The 15,354-nt window shown below is 32.4% G+C and overlaps 1 protein-coding gene and 1 long non-coding RNA gene across 4 annotated transcripts in view; one reads left to right on the top strand and one right to left on the bottom strand.

The window, feature by feature from the left end:
* LOC18108327 (MDIS1-interacting receptor like kinase 2) overlaps positions 1 to 15,354 on the top strand; it is a 106,335-nt gene that overhangs the window by 2,154 nt on the left and 88,827 nt on the right. The gene's annotated exons all lie outside the window — the stretch shown is intronic.
* LOC7459246 (uncharacterized) overlaps positions 2,488 to 15,354 on the bottom strand; it is a 105,638-nt gene continuing 92,771 nt past the window's right edge. Inside the window, exon 3 of the long non-coding RNA XR_008058181.1 lies at positions 2,488 to 2,502. This is a non-coding gene — a long non-coding RNA (uncharacterized LOC7459246). The remainder of the gene's footprint in view (positions 2,503 to 15,354) is intronic.

Raw genomic sequence — 15,354 nt, 5'->3', positions numbered from 1 at the left:
GTGATGACAGGAAGGCATCCAGGCGATCTCATTTCAGCACTCTTATCACCAGGATCTTCGTCATCATCGTCGATGCCACCGATTGCCCAACATACACCATTGAAGGATGTGTTAGACTAACGCATCTCGCTTCCTAAAAAAGGAGCAGCAGAGGGCGTTGTCCACATGATGAAAATTGCACTTGCATGCTTGCATCCCAATCCCCAATCTCGGCCTACAATGGAAAAAATTTCTTTCGAGCTTACAACTAAGTGGCCTCCACTGCCAAAGGCATTTTGCACAATAAGTTTGGGAGATCTCTTAATCTCATAGTGTATAGCTACTTCTATTCGATTATCAATTGGAACAATAATTATTTGTAATATGAATTTTATCATCGAACTTTTTTTCTTTCAAATTATGTTTTATGCGTTAGAATTTGTTTTTCTTTGCATGAAGGGTTTGAGAATATTTTGATTCTAAATTGAAGATCAATACACTACGGAATGAAATTTTAAGTTATCGCTGAAACAATTAAAAGAACAATGAAAAAAAAAAAACAAGAGCTTCAGTAGGCAAAATAATCAATTGTATGAAAATTCAAACCTAAAGAACACGATAACAGTCTATTGGTTGGTGAAACTTTCATTGTGGAATCTTGTAGATAAAAGTACCCTCATTCCCAAACTATCGATAAAGGCTACCATTCAACCATGACGAGCAGGATTGAAGTTTCAATAATACCATTCAATGTATTTTTTTTTTAAAAAAATACATTGAATAAAAGTAGAAAAATTAAATTAAATAATATAAAATCAAATCAAATATAAAATAAATAAATTAAATTAATATAAAAAATACATTCAAATACATTAAATCTAAAATAAAGCCAGCAGTGGAGGAGGAGGCTAGTCGTCGCCGAGACCCAAGAAAAAAATAATCAGAATTTCTTTTTAGAATATTTCAAGGATAATTTAAATGTTTTTTTTATAAAAAAATAAAAAAACTTTATAAAAAATAATTAGAATTTCTGTTTAGGATACTTTAAGGATAATTTAAAATTGTTTTATAAAAAAACTTATTTAGAATACTTCAAGTCTATTTTAAATATTTTAAAAATATATAAAAAAATTAATTAACATTTCTGTTTAGGATACTTGAGAGGTAGTTTAAATGTTTTTTTATATATAAAAAGTAGAAAACATTTATAAAAAAGTTTTTTATGATATTTCAAGGATAGTTTTAATATTGTTTTATAGAAAACATTATATAAAAAAAATTAATTAGCATTTCTGTTTATGATAGTTCAAGGGTAGTTTAAATGTTTTTTTAGAAACAATAAAAGAAATTTATTAAAAAATTTAATTAGAATTTTTTTTTAAGATACTTCAAGGGTAGTTTAAACGTTTTTTAAAAATAAAAAAGTAATTAGAATTTTTGTTTAAGATACTTCAAGGGTAGTCTAAATGTTTTTTAATAAAAAAATACAAAACAATTATAAAAACAATTAAGTAGCATTTGGTTTAAGATACTTGAATGGTAGTTTAAATATTTTTTTATAACAAATAAAAATAATTACAAAAAACATTAATTAGGATTTCTTTTTAAGATACTTAAAAGATAGTTTAAATGTCTTTTATAAAAATAAAAAATATTTATAAAAAAAATTAATTAGCATTTCTATTTAAAATACTTTAAGGATAGTTTAAAAGTTTTTCTATAAAAAATTAAAAAATTATAAAAAAAATTAATTAGCATTTTGGTTTAGGATAGTTCAAGGGTAGTTTAAATGTTTTTTTTATAACAAACAAAAACATTTATAAAAAAAATTAATTAAGATTTCTATTTAGATTTATTCAAGGATAGTTTAAATTTTTTATAAAAAACTAGAAAACATTTATAAAAAAAATTTATTTAGGATACTTCAAGTGTAGTTTAAATGTTTTTTTAATAAAATATATATATATATATATATATATATATTAATTAGTATTTCTGTTTAGGATATTTGAAGGGTAGTTTAAATTTTTTTAATAAAAACTAAAAACATTATAAAAAATTAATTAGCATTTCTATTTAGGATATTTCAAGGGTAATTTAAATGTATAAAAAAATTAATTAGGATTCTGTTTAGAATACTGTAAGGATAGTTTAAATATTTTTTTTATAAAAATAAAAAAAATAATTAGAATTTCTGTTTAAAATAAAAAAAATTATAAAAAAATTAAATTAAATCTAAGTCGTTTAAGTCTAGCATGACTATACTAGTAACAACTCCAGGACATGCGCAATGCCAATTCTTTTAGAGAAGATCTGATAGGCCACTTCGAAGAGCTGCACCCTCTCCCCTCCCCTTGCTCGAATAAGTAACTGCTCTACATGGTACCTCACATTCCCATTAGATACTTTCCATGCGAGCTGTTTTTGTATGATTTTATTACAAATCTTTCTTTCGGACATGCCCTGAAATGTTAGAAAAAATCCATGCTGGGTCTCTTTTTTGGGGCTAAATCTGACGACCACCTCCTACGTATTTCTTAAGACTTGTAGGCATACCACATCGCATTCCAGATTATTCAAATCGGATGAAATGTTTCTCCAACTCCTCCTATGTATTTTTTAGGACTTCTAGGATTAAAAAAATTATAAAAAATATAGTCTTGCATTGCTACCAGATCCAAGTTGTTTAAGTCTAGCATAACTATCAAATTTAAATGGCTTAAAACATTTTTTATATTCTTAATATTATGATGTAGAATGCAGTACACGCAATGCCAATTATTTTAGAGAAGATTTGATAGTCCACTTCGAAGAGCTGTTTTTGTACGATTTTATTATTAGGTATTTCTTAATAATGTTTTTGCAACTCCTCCAATGTATTTCTTAAGACCTCTAGGAGAGAGGCATGAGGAGAAGGAAAAATCAGGGTCTAAAAGAATCTCTCTACATGGTTTGCAAACGTACTGTCAATGGTTGCTGATATGTGACATGCCATGGAATGGTTAGCAGCTATGCTGCTGCTGCTGCTGCTGCTTCAGAGTTAAATTACTATACGAGCTGGCAATTACAAGAATTTTAAGTCCTGATCGAACACAAAGGCTTGATCGAGTTGGAAAGCCAAGAGGGTTTTGATCTCCCTTTGTGGTCTTTTCAGCCTTTTATTTTTCTAAAGTATTTGCGTACGGATTAACTTTTTCAATGCTAAGCACAAGAAAAGAAAAAAAGAAACAGTTCAAATTTATTGGCGAAAAACAGTAGAGGAAACATGTAAAAAGTCAGTACCATATAATGAAACTTCAAATACAGATCTTACAAGCTCAGGACTCGAGTACAATTTTTTATCAAAATTTTTTACTTGATTCAATTTCCTAGAGCCCTAAATGTTTGAGTGCACATCACGTAATTAAATACGATAATTCAAGTTGAAACAAACGGTATATTCGTATATTGACTAGTGTAACTTTTAAAGTCCTTTTTGAGGAAAAGCTGATAGCTAATAGTACAAAAATAATTTTTTTAAAAAAATATTATGCTCCAACATGGAAGACAAGAAGAGTATATAATTATATTGAAAAATAAAATGTGAAAATAATTTTTCAATCTAGAAAAGAAATATAATAAAGACTTGTTATTAAGTATTTGATTAATCTACCACATAGGCAAAGGATACTGCGATAAAATTTCACACCAGCATTATTTAAATCTGTGAAGAAGTAATCTACCATTTGTACGGTTCTATATTTAAGTAGAAACTCAAATTTTCTCCACTGTGAATCACCCCAACACACTTAACCTCATGTTTCAAGAGAGAGATTTAACTCTACTTACCTTTCACACAGCAATTTAGAAACTGAAAGCAATGCATATGGGGGGGAGAGACAAACCAAATTAAGTACATATAACAAGAAACAAAAGCGTTTAATTCTCAGATCATTGTCATGAATAATGCCAACAAGGACTCATCAATAAAGTGCAAAATTAAACAACATTATTCATATCGACTTTGTTTATGGTTTTTCTCAGCAACCTGAAAGAAGAAATCAGAAAGCTGTTACCAGAAAGTTGATTCTTCTTCACTTCTCTTCAGTGTTTGCTTTCTCGAAAAAGGTCTTTTTAATCCAATCAAATGGCTGGAAAAGAAAAAATTAAAACTTTAAGGTTTCATGTTCATAAATTGAGGAAAAGAGACACTATGGACAAAACATAGTTTGCAAAAACATTTTCTTTTTGTTGGAGTAGAGAAAGCGCATTTGCTTATGAAATTGAAGTACCACCTGTTGAGATATTTAACTTTGCCTACACATAATCAACAATAATGTTTGATAAACAATTTCTCAGGTTTATTTCTCCCGATCCTTTTTCTTTCTGTAGTATATTATGGTATAGCTAATCACATGTAATGACAAATTACAGCCAAATTATTAAAAGCATAGATTAAGAAAGGATGCCTAATCAGTCCCTCATAATTGTTAAAATGAGGAATGGGCGGTGTAATCTCAACCAATCCAGCAACTGATCTTTGTTGCCAGTCTGTCTTTATTACAAAGTCCAACCCAGAGCATGCCCTATCTGTCAAGAGAAGCTAAACAATCAAAAGATGGTTTTCCCATGCGGGCACGTCACTTGCTGTAAATATGAGTTTTACCTGTTTCCATTTCATGATTCTTCAACTTCCTAAAATCCATTCATGAAATAATTATGGTGTTAGAACAACAAACATTCAGTTTACCGACTTTAGAACTGGCTCTCTCGTGTGAATTTAATACAACAAACATTGATAAAATGAAGCAAATGACCCAATAGGCATCCCAAACAGAACAAACCAAACAATCCTACATCTGGAATCTGGATCCAGCTAAAACTGGGCATCCAACCTTCTAAGCCAATAATAGTAGCCAGTAGGTGCAAAGGCCGATGCATGATAAGAAACCATCTTATAAAAGACTACTTTTCCTCCTAGTTGTCACACAACATGTTGATAATCCTGCTTCCTATATCTGCATTTTGTCACTTAAAAGTTAGGAGAGACCATGGCAATTTTTCTACCTTGATATGATGGGTCAACTGCATTCTCAGTTGATGAATACTTTGTCCTAGCATCCTTGATCCACCAGTTCCTCAGACTTCTCTCTTTCATGTGTGTGTGAGTGCGGCACACATGATTGCTTGCATGCATGTACTCAGACATACATGCATGCTTGCTTGTCTCTTGGATGTCCTCAACCATCTTAAGTACGTTGGAGTTGACTTTATTACTTGTTGATTCCTCTCATATGAAATATTTCACCCTGGTTAAGCACCATTTCATGCTTTTTTCTTTCTTGCAGGTTTCTTTGCAATGACTGAGCGCAAAATGCATGATAACAGGTTCCAACGTAAATGGGTAATGTGCCCAACATGTCGGCAGCATACTGATTTTGGGAATATTGCTTATGCCGATGATAAACGGGACAAATCTTGTAGTTCTGCTATGCTGGATGCAATTCAAGGCTGTGAAAAAACTGAAGCGTCTTTGTCTGTTCAAGGTTCATATGGAACAAAGGTTTACTTCCTAATCTAATGCCTTGAGCAAATTCAAATTCAAATTTGTAGTCTTGGAACATGCACATGGTGCACTTAAGACAGCATGTTACTATTGCATTTATATACGAGGTATTTCTCCTTTTCCCAGAGCATAAACCTTGTTCACTTCTTTTTTGGCACCATAAAGGTTGAAGCAGTCACTAGAAGAATCTTGTGGATGAAGTCTTCAGATCCTAGAGAAAAGGTTCTCGTATTCTCAAGTTGGAATGATGTCTTTGATGTGTTAGAGCATGCTCTCAATGCTAATGAAATCACCTATATCCGGATGAAAGGAGGAAGGTAGATAGATCTCTTGATCATCTTATTTATGTTTTTTTTGTAGTTCAACTGATCTTCATGGACCTTGATGGGCTAAAAGGAAAGGGCTATGCCGTTCAGGAGAATTTTTGTTTTGCTTTTCAGGTTTGCCAAAAGATGGTTGTTAAATTCCTCTTAATTTGGTAACTCGAACAAAATTATCAAGAAACCACATCATCCAAGAAAAGTGGTTCCTTGTGTTTTCAGCATTCTTATACAAGCAAAGTGCACAAATTAGGTTGATGAATACTAATGATAACACGAACAAAATAAAAGGAGATTGGGGATGAAAAATAACTGCCTTGCATAATTTGTGCAAATATTGAAATCTTGTAATTTACCTTTGGGGAGGGAAGAGAGAGATCCAATTATAGGTAGATCAACACTTGGTGTTCTGTAAAAATTGGTATTGTGCGAAGTTTAACAGTTTGAATGTATGCATACCTCTTTGTTTCCCAGTGCCAAAAATACTGTTAGAAGTGTGTTTCAGGTATTTTAATGTTGATCGAGTTATTTGTAGACTTCAACTTATTTTTATCATGTCTTTTGGTTGTGACTTCATAAATGCAGGAAATCACATGTTGCCATCAGTGAATTCAGAGCGCAGAATAGCAGTCCCAAAAGAACTGATAGACACCAACAAGAAACAAAATCTGTTCAAGTGTTGCTGCTCTTAATCCAGCATGGAGCCAATGGACTCAATCTGTTAGAAGCACAGCATGTTGTTCTTGTGGAGCCACTGCTCAATCCAGCAGACGAGGCTCAAGCAGTCAGCCGGGTGCACCGATTTGGGCAGGAAAAGAGGACATTAGTCCATCGATTTATAGTATGCTCCTTTTCCTTTTCTTTTTTCCTTTTTTTTTTTTGTTAAACTAATTATGGATGCTATACATTGCATATAGTAGACATGCATTTGAGATACATAACCTCACCACACTGAAGATAGCATGGGGTATTTTGGGACTCTTTGTTTGAGTTCCTTTTTTAAATAAATTACATTTCTATTTAGCTCTCCATTTATCCATTCAGTTTCTATATGTAATAATCTTCATTATAACTAGCTCTGTTCTGCAATCTCCCATTCCAATGTCTGTGCTGAACAAAGATTTCTTCTTTAAACAGAATTGTCAAGATTTATGCCTTCAAGAAACCTCATTCTCATGCCATCTATCATTCGTGAAATGTCCATATCATATGGATGACAAGATAATACAAGAGAAATTCTGAAATGTTTTATGTATTTTTCACTAAGAGAGTTACAATATATATATACATCAAGAAGGATCAAATCCCTTAATTCTAGGATCTAATAAATATAATCAGATCCCTTAATCTTAGGCCTAGACAATAATGAAAATCTTAAAGATATAATCAAGGGATATACAGCTATGAAAGAAACTAAATAAGGAAAGAAGAATATAATATACAGCTATGAAAGAAACTATATAATGAAAGAAGAAACTATATAAGGAAAGAAGAATATATTGACATCCCCCCTCAAATTGATGCGGGTAGGTCTAAGAGCATCAATTTGCTACTGAGAAATTTATGTCGTTGGCGTGTCAAAGCTTTTGTAAAGGCATCAGCTATTTAAAGATCAGTATTAACATGAGGAAGAGTGATAACACCTCGAGTAAAGGCCTCCCTAATGTAATGACAGTCCACGTCTATGTGCTTTGTGCGTTCATGATATAACGGATTCGCAGCTATTTGAATAGCACTAGTATTATCACCATGAAGTGGAGTAGGATCAGTAGGAGGGAACCCAAGTTCAGAAATAAGACCACGTAACCACAATTTCAGACAGCCTCTGTAGAAGATTTAGAGACACAGTCCTGTTTCTTACACTTCCACGAAATCAAGGCATCTCCAAGAAAAATGCACCAGCCTGTGATAGACTTCCTAGTATCCGGGCAGCCAGCCCAATCGGCATCACTATATGAAGTCAAATTAAGAGTAGATTGTGTAGGAAAAAACAACCCATGAGTAGGTGACCTAATTAAGTATCTAATAATACAACGAACTGCAACAAGATGAAGATGTCGAGGTGCCTGCATAAATTTGCTAACTATATGGACAGCATAGGAGATATCAGGCCTTGTAATTGTTAGGTAGATAAGACTACCAACAAGTTGCCTATATAAAAAAGGATCAGGCAAAGGCTCACCTTCATCTTTTTGGTATTTCACATTCACCTCCATTGGCGTATCAACAGCAGTAGCATCCTTTAAACCAGCTAGCTCAATGAGATCCTGGATATATTTATGTTGATTTAAGAACAAACCATGATCTCTAGAGTGAACTTCCAGCCCCAAAAAATATGTGAGATGCCCAAGATCTTTCATTTGAAATGTACTACGCAACATATGTTGAAGCTTTGTGATCAGCCCTATGTCATTACCAGTGATGATAATATCATCGACATAGACTAAGAGAAATACCATACCAGTGGTGGTCTTGTAAAAGAAGAGTGATGAATCATATTGACTTTGTGTGAAGGAGAAGGTGAGAAGAGTGTTGCGAAACTTCTCAAACCAGGCTCTAGGTGCTTGTTTCAACCCATACAAAGAGCGTCTTAGCTTGCAAACTTCATCAGAAGCCGTTGTTGACATACCGGGTGGAAGTTTCATGTAAATCTCTTCCTTAAGATCCCCATGCAAGAAGACATTTTTTACATCCATCTGATGTAAAGGCCAAGCTTTAGAGGCTGCAATAGCAAGAATTGTTCTCATTATGGTTATCTTAGCAACTGGTGCGAATGTTTCTTCATAGTCGAAGCCATATTCTTGTTTATTGCCAAGAGCAACCAATCGAGCTTTGTATCTATCTAAAGAGCCATCAGACTTGAGTTTCACAATATAAACCCACTTACTACCAATGGGCTTAACATGTGGAGGACAAGAAATAATGTCCCAAGTATGATTTGCCTCAAGTGTTTGAAGTTCTGCCTCCATTGCTTGTTGCCAGCACTCATGTTCTCTAGCCTGTTTATAACAAGTGGGAATGGAAATAGAAGACAGGGTAGTAGACATAGCCACAGGAGTTGAAAAACCATACCTTTCAGGAGGTTTGTGAGGTCTAGAGCTTTTACGAAGAGGTGGTGGATCATAGGAAATGGGTAGAACAGGATCAGATGCCGCAGGAAGATGTGAAGGAACCTCAGTGAGACCTGTAGAAGGATCAGAAGCAGGAGTGCATCTATGATAAACATAACCAGGTTTAAACCTTTGTACTGGTGTTGGTGACTCAGGAAAATGTGGTTAAACAGATAGAGAAGGAAGTGCTGAAGTCTGTTGTGTGCGAAAGAAGGGCTGATTTTAAAAAAAAATGACATTCCTAGAGACACGAGTTCGACGTGCATGTGGATCATAACAAAGAAATCCTTTTTGGATTCCAGCATATCCTAAGAAGGCACACTTGACAGATTGGGCAGTAAGTTTATTTATCTCATGTGCAGGAAGGTGAACAAAACAAATACATCCAAAAATATGAAGATTGGAATAATTTGGTGAATGTCTAAACAAACGAAAGTAAGGAGAATCATTGTTCAAGTTGGGAGATGGTAATCGATTAATCAAATAAACAGCAGTACACAAAGCTTCACACCAAAAATGAGAAGAAACACATGACTCAATTAGAAGAGTTCGAACAACATCAAGAAGATGACGATTCTTTCTTTCAGCCACACCGTTTTGTTGTGGGGTGAAAGGACAAGAACGTTGTGATATGATCCCATGACTTTGAAGAAAAAATTGAAATTCATTTGACATATACTCACCACCTGAATCAGATTGCAGAATTTTGATTTTGGCAAAAAATTGTGTTTCAACTAAGGCAAGAAATGCTTTAAACACAGAGAAGACCTCACTTTTAGATCGAAGAAAATATACCCAAGTAAAGCGAGTGAAATCATCTATAAATGTAACAAAGTATTTGTAATGTTCATGAGAAATTATAGGTTCAATACCCCATACATCAGTATGCACGATTTCAAAAGGTTTGGTGGTGCGGGTTTTATGCAATGGAAAAGGAAGTGTTTTGCTCTTACCAAGTTTGCAAGATGCACAATCAACAATATCATTATTAGAAGAAGTCGAATTTTTATTTCCAAGTAAACCAGATTTAAACAAGACTCGAAGTACATGAGAATTAGGGTGTCTTAAACGTCTATGTCACACCTGATTATCACATTGAACAGCATTACAGGCAACATAATTTGACACAGGATAGGGAGATAGAAGCAAGGGAAATAGTTGTCCCACTTTAGGTCCCTTCGCGATCATCTTCCCGGACACTTGATCCTGCACAAAACAACCAGATTTTGAAAAATGAACATCACAATTGTTGTCAACTAATTGGCCAACAGATATAAGATTAGTGGACAGCTTAGGAGACACAAACACAGTATTCAAAAGGGCTGAAATATCACCAACAACTGTGATAGACAAGGGATTACCATCGGCAGTACGAATATGAAGATTTCCTTTATATTTTTGAACATTATTTAAAGGTAAGGCAGTGTTGGTCATGTGATTGGAAGCAGCAGAATCAAAATACCAAGGCTTAGGAATAGAATTTTGGTTACCTGAAAGGCCTAAAGCAGAAAGGGCAGAAACTATCATTTGTTGGATTATTTCAGGAGTAATAGAAGACTGACCAGGACTAGGAGCATTTGAGGAACCAATCGAGACATTATAAGCAGTTTCAGATTTCTTTGGAGACCGGATGGAGCAATCTTTGATGATATGCCCTGTTTTCTTACAATAGTTGTAGAATTTTTTAGTGCAAGTAGTGGCAATATGCCCAAATCCTTTGCAACTATAGCACTGAACATTAGACATATCTCTTCCTCCTTTAGATCTCCCTTGAGCAACGTAGGCAACAGGAATTGGAGCAGAATTTTGAGCTTTCTGCTCCAAGATAGCCTGTGTAATGATCCGTTGTTCTTCCTTGAGAAGCTCTCCTACACAAATATCCAAGAAAGGAACTGGTTCTCTATTCATCAGGTTGGACCTGATTACTTCAAATTCCCCCCTTAACTTTATTAAAAACTTATCACGCTTGCTGGTTTCATGCACACTTTGGATAGCAATAAGTCCTTCAGGAGGTACACTTGCATACACAATATCTGTGTACTCAGCCCACAGATTTACAAAGGAAGAATAAAACTCTTGGATTGACATACTGCCTTGACTGAATTGACCCAACTCAAGTTCCAATTGGAACCTTCGTGCTGTATTGCTTTGTTTGTAAACTTTCTTCAGGTAATCCCACATTTCTCTAGAGGATTTGTAAGGCTTGAGATTGAGAAGCATGGAGTGTTCCATACTTCCAAGGATCGAAGACATAATCTGAGCATCCTTCACCTCCCATTTCACATATTTCTCCTTCTCCTTCTCACTGTCAGGTGCAGGATCTGTCCCAGCAATATGACCCCATAATTCCTTTCCCTTGACAAAAATTTGAAACTGGAAAGCCCAGGCAGAATAGTTCTTTCTAGTAAATCGAACAAGAAAATGTTCAGATCGTTCAAGAGACATGATTTAACTAGAAACAAGAACCAAGAGATCAAGTCCAAGAAAAAAAATAGAAGAACCAGACACAAGATGATGATTTAACTAGAAACAAGAACCAAGACATCAAGTCCAAGAAAAACAGAATAGAAGAACCAGACAAGGAACCAGACACAAGATGAATAGATTTCAGAGTTTTGGCTCTGATACCATGACAAGATAATACAAGAGAAATTCTGAAATGTTTTCTGTATTTTTCACTAAGAGAGTTACAATATATATATACATCAAGAAGGATCAAATCCCTTAATTCTAGGATCTAATAAATATAATCAGATCCTTTAATCTTACGCCTAGACAATAATGAAAATCTTATAGATATAATCAAGGGATATACAGCTATGAAAGAAACTAAATAAGGAAAGAAGAATATAATATACAGCTATGAAAGAAACTATATAATGAAAGAAGAAACTATATAAGGAAGGAAGAATATATTGACAATGAAGACCACTTGTATTGATTTTGCCAAAGACTTTCTCGTAAAGCAATTTGCACGTAGTGTTTCTGTGGACATGGGCTCATGGAAGCCCGTGCCTCATCCTCCCCTGCAGAGCTTGAGGTGCCACCGGGTCCAGAATCCTCTGGCATATGTTTAGGTGTTTGATTTTGTAAATTTTTTTATTTATTTTAAATTAATATATTTTTTAATGTTTTTATGTCATTTTAATACATTGATATCAAAAATAATTTTTAAAAATTAAACAAATATTATTTTAATATATTTTTAAATGAAAAACATTTTAAAATACAACATCAACTATACTTCAAAACATATCCTAACACTTGATATTATGATTTTAATAGGTCAAGACACTATTTTATACCTAAAAATAATAAATTTTATTATAACTAAATAAAATAATAATAATAAAAAAACTGACCTAAAGATCATATATACATGTCATAGCTCGTATGAAAGAGTGTTGGGTATATCAGCTTAGAGTATAGACAGAAACCTATTCTTAATAACTTGCATTGGATAAGCTAATACACACACTATATATATAGTTGAAAAGATTGAAATGATAAAATGATGAGTTTTTCACAACTCAATGAATAAATAGAACAAACATACAATAAGAGACTAAGGTTGCGTTTGTTTTTCGGAAAGTGATTTTCGGGAAACTACTTTCCAAACTTTCCTCTGTTTGTTTGCTATTAGGAAAGTTGGTCAACAAAAAATACTTTCCGGTCAACGAAAAACACTTTCCAGTCAAAGAAAAATTTGGCTTGGTTTCCAGGAAAGTGTTTTCCTTTTATTTTGGGCGGAAAACACTTTTCGGAAGTTGTGAAAAATTTAGAAATGTCATATTATTTGCTGATTATATCAAATTTGGTCCTCAAACTTTTGATTGCTATATATATTTTATTTTGAATATTTATTTTTCAATTTCATCCCTTAGCATTTAATTTTTATATTAATTTTGGTCCTTATTTTTATAATTGTTATTTGCTTTTCCCTTATCATTTTTTAATTGAAATTTTTTATCTATCAAATTTGATCCTCATTCTTTTGATGTTACTTATTTTATTTAAAATTATTTATAAAATGTTAATTATTATTATTTTAATTTCTTCATCTTTCAATTTTTTTATTTTTTAGATTTGATCTCTATTATTTTGATTATTATTTATTTTATTTGAGATAATTTATGAAATTATATATTTTTTTCAATTTCATTCTCATTCAACTTTTTAATTTGTAAGATTTGTTCCTCATTATTTTAATAAACTTGAAAAAAATAAAACATTAATAAGTTATTTTCCAGCTCATTTTCTATGATATAACTAAACACTGGAAAGTATTTTCCAACTTATTTTTCATTACACTACCAAATATCGGAAAATAATTCACTTTCCTGAAATTTACTTTTCAAAAGGAAACTACTTTCTAGCAAACAAACGGGGCCTAAGTTATAATGTGATTAATTTATTAGGTTCATACATGATAATAATATAACTAAGCAAACCAATAACACATAAATATAGTTAAAGTTATGTCATTTTTTTAGAAAATCAGATATAAAAATGAAAATGGGAAGAAAATGTGTTCGCATCAAGGTAAACTATCATAACAAATATTTGCGATAAAAAAAATAATTATCATTTCTGTTTAGAATACTTTAAGGATAGTTTAATTTTTTATATAAAAAAATATTAAAAAAATTAATTAGCATTTCGGTTTAGGATATTTCAAGAGTAGTTTAGATATGTTTTTTATAACAAATGAAAAAATTATAAAAATTATTAATTAGAATTTCTTTTTAGGAAAATTCATGGATAATTTAATTTGTTTTTATAAAAAATAGAAAAATATTATAAAAAAAATATTTAGGATATTTCAAATGTAGTTTAAACGTTTTGTTTTTTTTATAAAAAACATTAATTATCATTTCTTTTTAGAATAATTCAAGGGTAGTTTAAATGTTTTTTAAAAAAATTAATTAGAATTTATTTAGGATACTTCAAGGGTAGTTTGAATTTTTTTTTATAAAATTAATTAGAATTTTTGTTTAGGATACTTCAAGGGTAGTTTAAATTAATTATAATTTTATAAAAAATATATATATAAAAAATTAATTAGAATTTTTGTTTAGGATACTTCAAGGGTATAAAAAAAATTAATTAGAATTTTGTGGTCAAACCTGTGTTTAGATATGTTTTAAAAATAAATTTAATATAAAAAATAATTAAATTAATATTTTTTTAGTGTTATTAAAAATAAAAAATATTCAAAAAATATTTATTTTAATATATTTTTAAATAAAAAATACTTAAAAAAAAAAACAAGAACTTCAAGCAAGAACTAGCTAGGTAAAATTTCTCCCTTGTTAAGGGAAGGTCGTATTGGAGTCATAACCCTCGTGCCAATGGCTTGGAAACTAGTCATTGTTAAAGTATGGTTAGCAGTACTTTGAGTTCTCTGCAGCAGATAGGATATTCGCATCAACTCCAGCTTTTCCTCATCGAATTACTCTTAACAACAATCTAAGTCTGTACAAGATCAACAGAACATCAGAAAAATGGATTGATAGGAACTTGACAAGGCTCATTGAAGGACTGTATTTCTTTTTTATTAACATGGGTATTTCTTTTTTATTAATATGGGTGTTTGACGAGGCTCTTTTTTATTTCTTTTTTATTAACCGGCAAACAAATTGATGGTTCACTGCAAGGACAAAAAGCAAGGACCTCGGAGTCCAATATCTGTCTCGGAAACAACAGTTCCACCTTAAAACAGATATTGATGCATCTAGTGCAAAAAGAGACGAGAACAGATGCAGCAGAAAGCATTTCATGTGGCCTGTCAGGGAGGATGGGTTCGATTCTAGCAACGGGAACAGCAATTGGAATCGGGCGTATCAGTGGTAATGGAAGTTTTCCAATTCAATAAACAAGCGTGTCTCACGTCAATTACAAGTTAGTTACATGCTGTTAAGTCTGATTCCTATCATCACTCTTTCTATCTCTCTGTATCTTAAAAGCCTGTGATACACGTTAACAACAGAGAGCAGGACCCTGACCATCTAAAGCTCTCACAAGTGTGAAAGCAAACTCAACGAAGACCAGAGATGCGTATATGCTTGCTGCTGCTCGTGTTTCATGATACAAATTAAACCCTCTTTGCGTATATGCTTGCTGCTGCTCGTGTTTCATGATAAAAAATAAACCCTTTCACGTCAATTACGATATCTTCCATTGAATACATTGAAGTGATCAAAGTGCTAGAAAAAAACTTTCGAGATTAAAGTTTCTTTCATAGAATTCTTTGCTTTTTATCACCCTTTATTCACTTTTCTGCCTGCTTGTCAAGCACGAGAATTTAGAGAGAAAGCAAAAGTGAGAAGACTTGACATTGTAGAGACCTTTATCCATTCATAGTATACACATTAGAGGCAGTGTGCATGTGAACGTAGGA

Source organism: Populus trichocarpa, chromosome 19 (genome assembly GCF_000002775.5).
Source record: "Populus trichocarpa isolate Nisqually-1 chromosome 19, P.trichocarpa_v4.1, whole genome shotgun sequence".
Taxonomy (NCBI): domain Eukaryota; kingdom Viridiplantae; phylum Streptophyta; class Magnoliopsida; order Malpighiales; family Salicaceae; genus Populus; species Populus trichocarpa.
Note: the sequence above shows the minus strand (reverse complement) of the source record. Positions and strands in the feature narration are given on the sequence as shown.